This window comes from Pleurodeles waltl, chromosome 8 (assembly GCF_031143425.1).
Source record: "Pleurodeles waltl isolate 20211129_DDA chromosome 8, aPleWal1.hap1.20221129, whole genome shotgun sequence".
NCBI classification, from domain to species: domain Eukaryota; kingdom Metazoa; phylum Chordata; class Amphibia; order Caudata; family Salamandridae; genus Pleurodeles; species Pleurodeles waltl.
The window spans coordinates 1,522,361,942-1,522,372,003 of NC_090447.1; positions in this window are offsets into that span (position 1 = coordinate 1,522,361,942).

A 10,062-nucleotide genomic window follows, 5' to 3' on the forward strand; every position below is an offset into this window, starting at 1 on the left:
TTCCACTGAAAGATAGCCATAGGATAGCAGCCCACTGCCTTTGAGGGACCCCCTGTACAACACAGGCCCTCTCAAGCCAGCAAACCACTTGTTAATGTCATCCCCCTCCTTGTAAGGGGGAACTATCTTGTGCAGATTCCTAGAATCATGCTCTTTTACAGGATTACTATCTGTAATACTGCTGCTGCCACCATGGGGTCCAAACCCCAACCCCTGCCTTTCTTTTTCTAAGTCAAATGCTTCCCTGTCTAGATCCAGCTGTTGCTTTTTAAGCTTCAGCCTGGACTCTTCCACTCTCAATCTACTGAGTTCCCTTTCTAACACTCTGTCATCAGGGTGGGTGGGTTGGGCATGCTTCTACACAGAAGAATGGTGTGAATGGACAGAGGGAGACCTGTCCCTAACAGATGGCACTCTAACAACCTGGCCTAAAGGAGTAATCTCCCTACTGTGATGAGAACTCACATCAGTACCAGCCCTGCTAGGTGGCCTGCTAAGGGGCAGGTTGGGAAGGGTCCCATCTAACACTTTTGCTGGGGCTACCCGAACGTCAGAGTGTGAACCATCAGCTAATCTGTCACCTGATGTGCCAGCTATGGCCTTATCATTCTCAATGAGCATATTAACTAACAATTCTCTAGAGGGATTCTTCCCTACCCCTAAACCTCTATCAGTGCAGAGACTCCTTGCACCTTTCCAGTTAAGGTGGTCATAAGCAGTGCTGGTCAGATCCAGAGTTTGACCTGTACCAGACATGATAGAAAAAGGTTTAAGGGACAGAAAAAGAAAGAAAAAGTTTCAGAACTTTTTAAGGAACAGAAAAAAAAAACTTTTTCAACTTTTAAGAAACTTTTTGAAAGTTTAGAGGTACTTTTCAGCACTTAGCAAAAGAGTAAGAGGAGAAAAGCAAAACTTTTTGGTTAGGTGTACATACACTGAACTTGTTTTGTATATTTTTCTCTTATGAAAAGTACAAAATGACAAAGTGGTAAGTAGTTACAAGTACTTATCCCGTCGCTGCTTCCAATGTAGGAGGCTGGCCTGGTTTGTAGTGGTACCAATGGGTACTTACACTGTGCACCAGGTCCAGTTATCCCTTATTAGTGTAGAAGAGGTGTCTAGCAGCTTAGGCTGATAGAAAAGGTAGCTATGGCAAAGCAGCTTAGGCTGAACTAGGAGACATGTAAAGCTCCTACTATACCACTGGTCTCATATGCACAATATCATAAGAAAACACAATACACAGATATACTAAAAATAAAGGTACTTTATTTTTATGACAATATGCCAAAAGTATCTCAGTGAGTACCCTCAGTATGAGGATAGCAAATATACACAAGATATTTGTACACAATACCAAAAATATGCAGTAATAGCAATAGAAAGCAATGCAAGCAATGTACAGTCACAATAGATTGCAATGAGAGCACATAGGTATAGGGGCAACACAACCCATATACTCCAAAAGTGGAATGCGAATAACGTATGGACCCCAAACCTATGTGAGTTTGTAGAGGGTCGCTGGGACTGTAAGAAAACAGTGAGGGTTAGAAAAATAGCCCACCCCAAGACCCTGAAAAGTAGGTGTAAAGTGCACCTAAGTTCCCCAGAGAGCACAGAAGTCGTGATAGGGGAATTCTGCAAGGAAGACCAACACCAGCAATGCAACAACAATGGATTTCCAGACGAGAGTACCTGTGGAACAAGGGGACCAAGTCCAAGAGTCACACTCAAGTCGGGAGTGGGCAGATGTCGTGAAGAAGCTTGCAGAGGTGTTTCCGTGCTGAAAGACCGCAAACAAGCCTTGCTAGCTGCAGGGGTCGCGGTTAGGGTTTTTGGATGCTGCTGTGGCCCAGGAGGGACCAGGATGTCGCCAATTGCGTGAGGAGACAGAGGGGGCGCCCAGCAAGACAAAGAGCCCACTCAGAAGCAAGCAGCACCCGCAGAACGCAGGCACTATGAAGAAGAGTGAACCGGAGCTCACCCGAAGTCACAAAAGAAGGTCCCACGACACCGGAGGACAACTCAGGAGGTCGTGCACTGCAGGTTAGAGTGTCGGGGACCCAGGCTTGGCTGTGCACAAAGGAAATCCTGGAAGAGTGCACAGGAGCCGGAGCAGCTGCAAATCACGCGGTACCCAGCAATGCAGTCTAGCATGGGGAGGCAAGGACTTACCTCCACCAAACTTGGATTGAAGAGTCACTGGACTGTGGAAGTCACTTGGACAGAGTTGCTGAGTTCCAGGGACCACGCTCGTCGTGCTGAGAGGGGACCCAGAGGACCGGTGATGCAGTCTTTTGGTGCCTGCGGTTGCAGGGGGAGGATTCTGTCGTCCCACTGGAGATTTCTTCGGAGATTCTAGTGTAGAGAGGAGGCAGACTACCCCCACAGCATGCACCACCAGGAAAACAGTCGAGAAGGCCGCAGGATCAGCGATACAAGGTTGCAGTAGTCATCTTTGCTACTTTGTTGCGTTTTGCAGGCTTCCTGAGCAGTCAGCAGTCGATTCCTTGGCAGAAGGTGAAGAGAGATGCAGAGGAACTCTGATGAGCTCTTGCATTCGTTATCTAAAGAATTCCCCAAAGCAGAGACCCTAAATAGCCAGAAAAGGAGGTTTGGCTACTTAGGAAGGAGGATAGGCTAGCAACACAGGTAAGGGCCTATCAGAAGGAGCCTCTGACGTCACCTGCTGGCCCTGGCCACTCAGAGCAGTCCAGTGTGCCAGCAGCACCTCTGTTTCCAAGATGGCAGAGGTCTGGAGCACACTGGAGGAGCTCTGGGCACCTCCCAAGGGAGGTGCAGGTCAGGGGAGTAGTCACTCCCCTTTCCTTTGTCCAGTTTCGCGCCAGAGCAGGGCTGGGGGATCCCTGAACCGGTGTAGACTGGCTTATGCAGAGATGGGCACCATCTGTACCCATCAAAGCATTTCCAGAGGCTGGGGGAGGATACTCCTCCCTAGCCCTGACACCTTTTTCCAAAGGGAGAGGGTGTAACACCCTCTCTCTGAGGAAGTCCTTTGTTCTGCCTTCCTGGGCCAAGCCTGGCTGGACCACAGGAGGGCAGAAACCTGTCTGAGGGGTTGGCAGCAGCAGCTGCAGTGAAACCCCGGGAAAGGTAGGGTGGCAGTACCCGGGTATATGCTAGAGACTCGGGGGATCATGGAATTGTCTCCCCAATGCCAGAATGGCATTGGGGGTGACAATTCCATGATCTTAGATTGGTGAAATTGGTCACTAGCCTGTTAGTGACAATTTGGAAAGAAATGAGAGAGCATAACCACTGAGGTTCTGGTTAGCAGAGCCTCAGTAAGACAGTTCGTCATCACACAGGTAACACATACAGGGCACACTTATGAGCACTGGGGCCCTGGCTGGCAGGGTCCCAGTGACACATACACTAAAACAACATTTATACAGTGAAATATGGGGGTAACATGCCAGGCAAGATGGTACTTTCCTACAGTAATTACACAGTACTTTGTGCTGCTCCCAAAGTGAAAAAAGGCAGAACAAAGAGGCAGAACTGACCACTAGCAAGCAAGGATTTTTGAAGGACACTGCAACTAACAAATCAAATAGCTTTGTACCACAGTATAATTATACTAAAAGTATACAGCAGGTCTAACGCTCAACCTAAAAACGATAAATGCTGTATATACACATTGTTTTCGTAACCTAACATTTATTAAGAATAGACTGAAGAACTCCTATATTATCAGTTCTTGAGCAATTGGGTTTAAACCCCGTTTCTTCACAAGGGATGATGTTGTTAGTAGGCGGACCGTGAGTGTGTCTGCCAGATTCCTCAAGCCACAGACGAAGAGGATAAAAAACAATTTGAATCTTGGAAGCGACAAGCAGAGCAGAGAAGCAGGATGACAAAGGCGAAACCGCAGCACTCATCCTGCTGGACCTCTCTGCAGCCTTCAACACGGCATGTCATCACACCCTCCGTACACGACTCCACAACGCCGGAATCCAAGACAAGGCTCTCAACTGGATCTCGTAATTTTTCGCATGGACACACCACATCAACATAGTATCATACGCAGACGACACCCAGCTGATCCTCTCCCTTACAAAAGACCCTACAACTGCAAAAAACCTCCACAACGGACTTAACGCCATCTCCAGCTGGATGGAATCAGGCCGCCTCAAGCTAAACACTGATAAAACAGCGATCATCATCTTCGGCTCCAACCCCTCAGCATGGAACGACTCCTGGTGGCCCACCACCCACGCATGCAACCTGGGTTTCATCTTGGACTCCACTCTCAGCATGACTCTGAAGGTCAAAGCAATCTCCTCTTCCTGCTACAACACTCTCCACATGCTCCGCAAGATCTTCAAGTAGATCCCTGTCGAGGCCAGGAAAACTGTCACCAACACCCTGGTCAGCAGCAGACTGGATTACGGCAACGCCCTATATGCAGGAACAACGGCCAAGCTGCAAACAAAGCTACAACGTATCCAGAACGCATCCGTCCGCCTCATCCTTGACGTCCCACGCCGCAACCACATCTCCCCCCACCTCAGAGACCTGCACTGGCTACCCGTACCGAAGAGGATCACCTTCAAGCTCCTGACCCACGCACACAAAGCTCTATACAACACAGGTCCAGCCTACCTCAAGGACAGACTCACCTTCCATGCTCCCACACGCCATCTTCACTCCGCCAGCCTTGCTCTTGCCACCATCCCACGCATCCGCCGCACCACCGCCAGAGGAAGATCCTTTTCGTACCTCGCCTCCAAGACCTGGAACTCACTACCGCTCCAGCTACGCCAGACCCAGGACCTCCTGGCGTTCAGGAGGCACCTCAAAATGTGGCTTTTCAACCAGTAACATCCCCCCTCCCCAGCGCCTTGAGGCCCTAACGGGTGAGTAGTGCACTTTATAAATATATTGATTGATGACCAGGAGAGAAAGGAGGCATAACAAGGAGGTGGGCATGAGCGCCTGAGGTTCCATTGCTTGGCAATCACTTCAGAAAACGTATGCCAACAGAGAAGGAGAAACATGCATTGCTGTGTGCCTCAGGATCTGAATGCAAACACAGGTATGCAAAGAAGGGAGACATTTCATCTGCGGACTGAGTTGTTCCCAAATCCAGTTAAAGGTTTCTGTAAATCCAACGATGTTTTCCAAAATTGGTGTATGTTCACAAATATATATATATGCAGCATCTTGAAGTAAAAAACTCTGATTCAAGCATTCTTTAGGTACAGAAATGCCATTTATGTTATATACTTCTTCCCATTTAAATGTAGAGTTTGGTGGTGAAACAAGGGTTTAGAAGTAATTATTTCATACATTTCTGTAGCTAGTGGTCCCAGTGTTTCTATACATCATGGCAATAGAGTTAAGTGAACAGGGTTACATTTACAGTACAAAAGGCTCCTTCAAAGGTAATAGCAGTATAACATCATTGCTTGGATTTAGATAATGGGAGTTTACCCTTTCAAGGACAGGCAGGTGAACACGTTATATAGGAGCTAATATATCAGAAGAGAGGGTGAAATACATTCGCCATCAGGGCTAAAGAGAAATGGACAACTTAATTCAAGTGGGATGCCATGGAGAAGGGACAATAGTCTCAAAACATCTGGTGAAAGTAAAGCAGGGTAGTGGGGAGTTCAGTGCATGAATATGGGGAATCTCCATGTCAGGTGTCTTAGGCCATACTATTGCACTGTTCGGAGTGCAGTTGTTTAGTCCTCCCCAGTGTAGTTACCCAACATTGGGAGTAATTGCCCTGCATCGTCAAGGCGGGAGCAGTCCTGGAGAATCACATCCCATTCTTGTACATGGTCATGACCTTTCTGCTCCTCAGTTCTTAGCAGCGCACCTTCACAAATAGCCCATTTTGACAATTCTTATCTCCACCCTTGGCGCATGTCATATAAGGGACTTCCAAAACAAGATTATCTGGTGCGGTGCAAGTATCAGGGCTAGGTCTTTGAATCTCAAAGTGATCATATTAGCTTTAGTTTTAGGGAAGAGGCCCAGTAGGCAGGTCGCTGGAGAGCGGTTTATGTTACGGCCCGTGGCACAGTTAATAAGCATTATCACTGTTTCCCAGTATGAGGTAAGGGTCGTGCATCCCCATATCACATGGTAAAAGTCCACCCTTATCTCTTGACAGCAGTAAAATGCTGCCTGTGTTTCCGGGAACATAAGATTAATGTGTATAGGTGTTAAATACAGCCTGTGGGTATAAAAGATTTGGATAAGTCTGAACCTAGTGGTGCATGATATTCAAGGTGTGTAACTTAAAATATTGTGCCAGTCCTTATCTGTGAGCGCTTGGTCCATGTCCTGAGACCAAAGGTCTTGTAGCTCAGTGCACTCTGGGTCTGTGTCACCAGTGCTTTATAAATAGTGATCACATAGGATTGGGCAGTAATGGAGCAGATCACTTGCAGTCCTTTCTATCACGAGGGTTCTTGTCCACTGCCCCACATTTCTGCCGCAAGCCTGCCAACCTTGCCCTATTAAACACAAAATGGTAGGTGGGCATGTCATATTCTTCAACAAGATCTGTGAAGTCTTGCAGTTCCTCTTCCACGTACCAATCCCCAAGCACCAGCATACCTTTTCTCTCTCCCAGTCTTGTATTCCAGACCAGCTTCCCTCGTGTGGGAGATGCAATAGGGCTGTCACGGGGAAGGGCCCTTGTATATGTGGTTTTCGTCTGTGTCTGTTGCAATGCTCTAGCCCATACAAACTGTAATGTGTTCAACAAGAGGCCGTTGGTTGTTACTCAGTCAAGTACGAGGGCTAATCAGTATGGGCAGAAAAAAGTACAATTTGGTATAAGTAACACCTTATCTGGCATACTTCCCCCAGCCTCCTGCAATGTCTCAAACAAGATGCCCATTTTAGCTGTGCCGCAAGGTAGTTAAGTTCTAGGTCAGGGACCGCCAAACCGCTGCCTTCAGAGTGGAGCCGGAGTATGGCCAGTAGTGGACTTCCTCTCCCCAAATGAGATAAAGTAATAGACTGTCCATGTCTCAAAAGATGGATTTTGGGAGCCAAATTGGGAGTGCTACAAGGTAGCAAAAGAGGCAGGGAAGAAATACCATCTTTGATAGTGCAAGTATATCGACAATCAAATGGTAGCTATGGACACCCAGGTAGTGAAATGAGCATGGATCAGTTCCTACTTCCTGCGGTTGAGGCAGTAGTCTCTGGGATGCTTATCATGAAAGTGGTCAATTTATTCCAATTCATACAGATATCTGATAAATGAACACAGATTTGAAGGGCATAGCAGGCACCCTCAACATCTGAACGTTACCCTAGGAGATACAGTAAGAGATTGTATGAATATAGAGAAACATAGCGGGGTGGCCATCTATCATTAGCCCCTGATAAAACCAGCCAGTGTGGACCGTTAGGGCCAGGGATTCTGTAGCCATTGCGAAAATTACTGGTGAAAGCAGACATTCCTGTTGAGAACTACGTCCAATCCTGCAAGGTGTCAAAATGCCACCACCGACCTTAATCCTAGCTATTGGTGAGGAGTATAAAAGCGGTGTCTAGGTAAGGAAACCGCTCCCCAATCCCATGCTTGCTGCAGTAGCTTAGAGAAAGTCACAGCACAGAGAATCAAAAGATTTGCCCATTTCTATGGATATAGCGAAAGCCAAATGATAGTCTGCTGGCGAGGTGCGAGAATATCATTACACATGGAGAGAGGAAGAGGGAGGAGGGGGGATAAATATGGAGGAACACTCCGTACTTAGCTCCCTATAATTCAAAATACACACGAAAGTACGGGGTTCTCTAAAAGCGGACGTCGCGGATATTAGCGTAGTCCTGGGTTGTATGTATTCCTATTTGGAAGGGTAAAGTCAGTGGAATGTCAGTTGGAAATTACCGAGTGGAACAGCGAGGGGTGGGAAGAAAGGGATTTCCTTTTACGGACTAGGTGGTCTCACACACTATATAGTGTCATGCTTCATCATTTGACCACCTAGACCCACCCAGGTAGGACAGTGCCACCTGGGCGGACTCAACCTCACTGTTAAAGGAACAGGAGGGAGTGCGTAAATAAACTTGTTTCTGGAAAGATCGGGATCCAGCTAATCTACTGAAAAACTAAAAACACCTAAGCAGACACCTGTGAAGAGCAACAAATTTAATGGTGGTGTCTGACTGGTGTAGTTAAAAAGGGGGGGTTGGGACACCTCTGTGAGGACAAGGACTCACAGGGTCACCTAACTAATTACTAGCCTAGGATCCCTACGTCTCACGTTGGAGGAAAATGCTCTATGGGGAAATCAAAGAGTGAGAAAATGAAAAATGAATGATCTACATTACCCAAGGAATTACCTTGAGGCGGCCCTTTTCTTAGAGGCAGCTAGCCTCTGGTATCCAGGAGGGGGAGTGTCCCCTTATAGTCACACATACATCAAAGGGGACGCTCGCCGTGCGCCTACTTCGTCCTCTCCTTGGACCGCTTGTGTCACATTCTCATTTTCATTTTCTCACTCTTTGATTTCCCCATAGAGCATTTTCCTCCAACGTGAGACGTAGGGATCCTAGGCTAGTAATTAGTTAGGTGACCCTGTGAGTCCTTGTCCTCACAGAGGTGTCCCAACCCCCCCTTTTTAACTACACCAGTCAGACACCACCATTAAATTTGTTGCTCTTCACAGGTGTCTGCTTAGGTGTTTTTAGTTTTTCAGTAGATTAGCTGGATCCCGATCTTTCCAGAAACAAGTTTATTTACGCACTCCCTCCTGTTCCTTTAACAGTGAGGTTGAGTCCGCCCAGGTGGCACTGTCCTACCTGGGTGGGTCTAGGTGGTCAAATGATGAAGCATGAGGTGCGAGAATATCCAGTAATTGACAAATGATGGGAATCATGTGGCATGGGGGTTGAAGTCCCGTTTGATCTGGATGTATTAGCTCTCCAAGATAAGGGAGAAGACTGGTACCAGGATTTTGCTGAGTATTTTAAAATCTACATTTAATATAGAAAGATGTCTTTAAGATGTGAATTGTTCCCTGTCTTTAATCTTCTTGATCAGGGGCACCAATAGCATCTCCTCCATAATGGGTAGGAATCTCCCTTCTATCTTGGCCAAATTATACAGCGTGGTAAGACCAGGACCAGGACGTCAGCATATGTTGCACAGAAGTCTAGGGTAAACCCAATCGATTATGGTACCTTGCCTCTGACCAGGGTCTTAATTCCCCCTCACCTCTTGGACCATGATATCACCTCCTAGGAAGCACCTACTGTTGGAGGCAGCCTTTTCATGTATGCTGCTAGTACATACGTGTGGAGTGGCAGCTGTGTCAGGACAGCAAGGGAGGAATAATAGGTCAAGAAGCTTGTGTTGGTTGATCTCAGCCTGACTATAGAGTAGGTCACCTCCTGTGGTTCATCCCTGGAATATTTGGGAGCCCTGGCAATCAGGGCAGGCAAACCATGCCAACAGTCTGCCAGTTTTGTCACGTTCCCAATGAGCCCTAGTAATGTAGGCATGATAGTTGTACACTCTAGGCATTCTATTCTTTCAAAGAACTTCTCCCTTTCGTCTTGCAGACTGTCCTGAGAAGCTGGAGGGTCCTAAGTAGGGAATTCCAATCTTGTTAATAGCCATTGCTGGGTCAGAATCTCCATGAGGAGTTGGGCTCAGGTCCCCACTGTGGTGGAGATGCAGTGGCCTTGTACAGTAGTTTTGAATACTTCCATTCCACAGGTGGTGAGGAGGCCATACCCTTGTTTTCCCTGAAATATTTATAGATTGTGGTGCCTAATGCTGCTTTGAAGACAAGGTCATCAAGAGTTGAAATACTGAGCTTCCAGTTTGGGATGCAAGGCCTGGCTTTTGTCCAGCAGAGGGAAAATAATAGCCTGTTATGGTCAGAATATGTTTTTGCCAGGTACTCAATACCCTTGGCCCTCGCTTGGACATTGGGGGAACAGAGAAAGTCATCTAAGTGAACTGACATCTCATGCACACCCGAGTAATCAGTGTATGTCGTCATTCAGGTTGTGAGTCCTCCAAGGATTGAGGAGACCCTACCCATCTGTCTACTGGCAGTA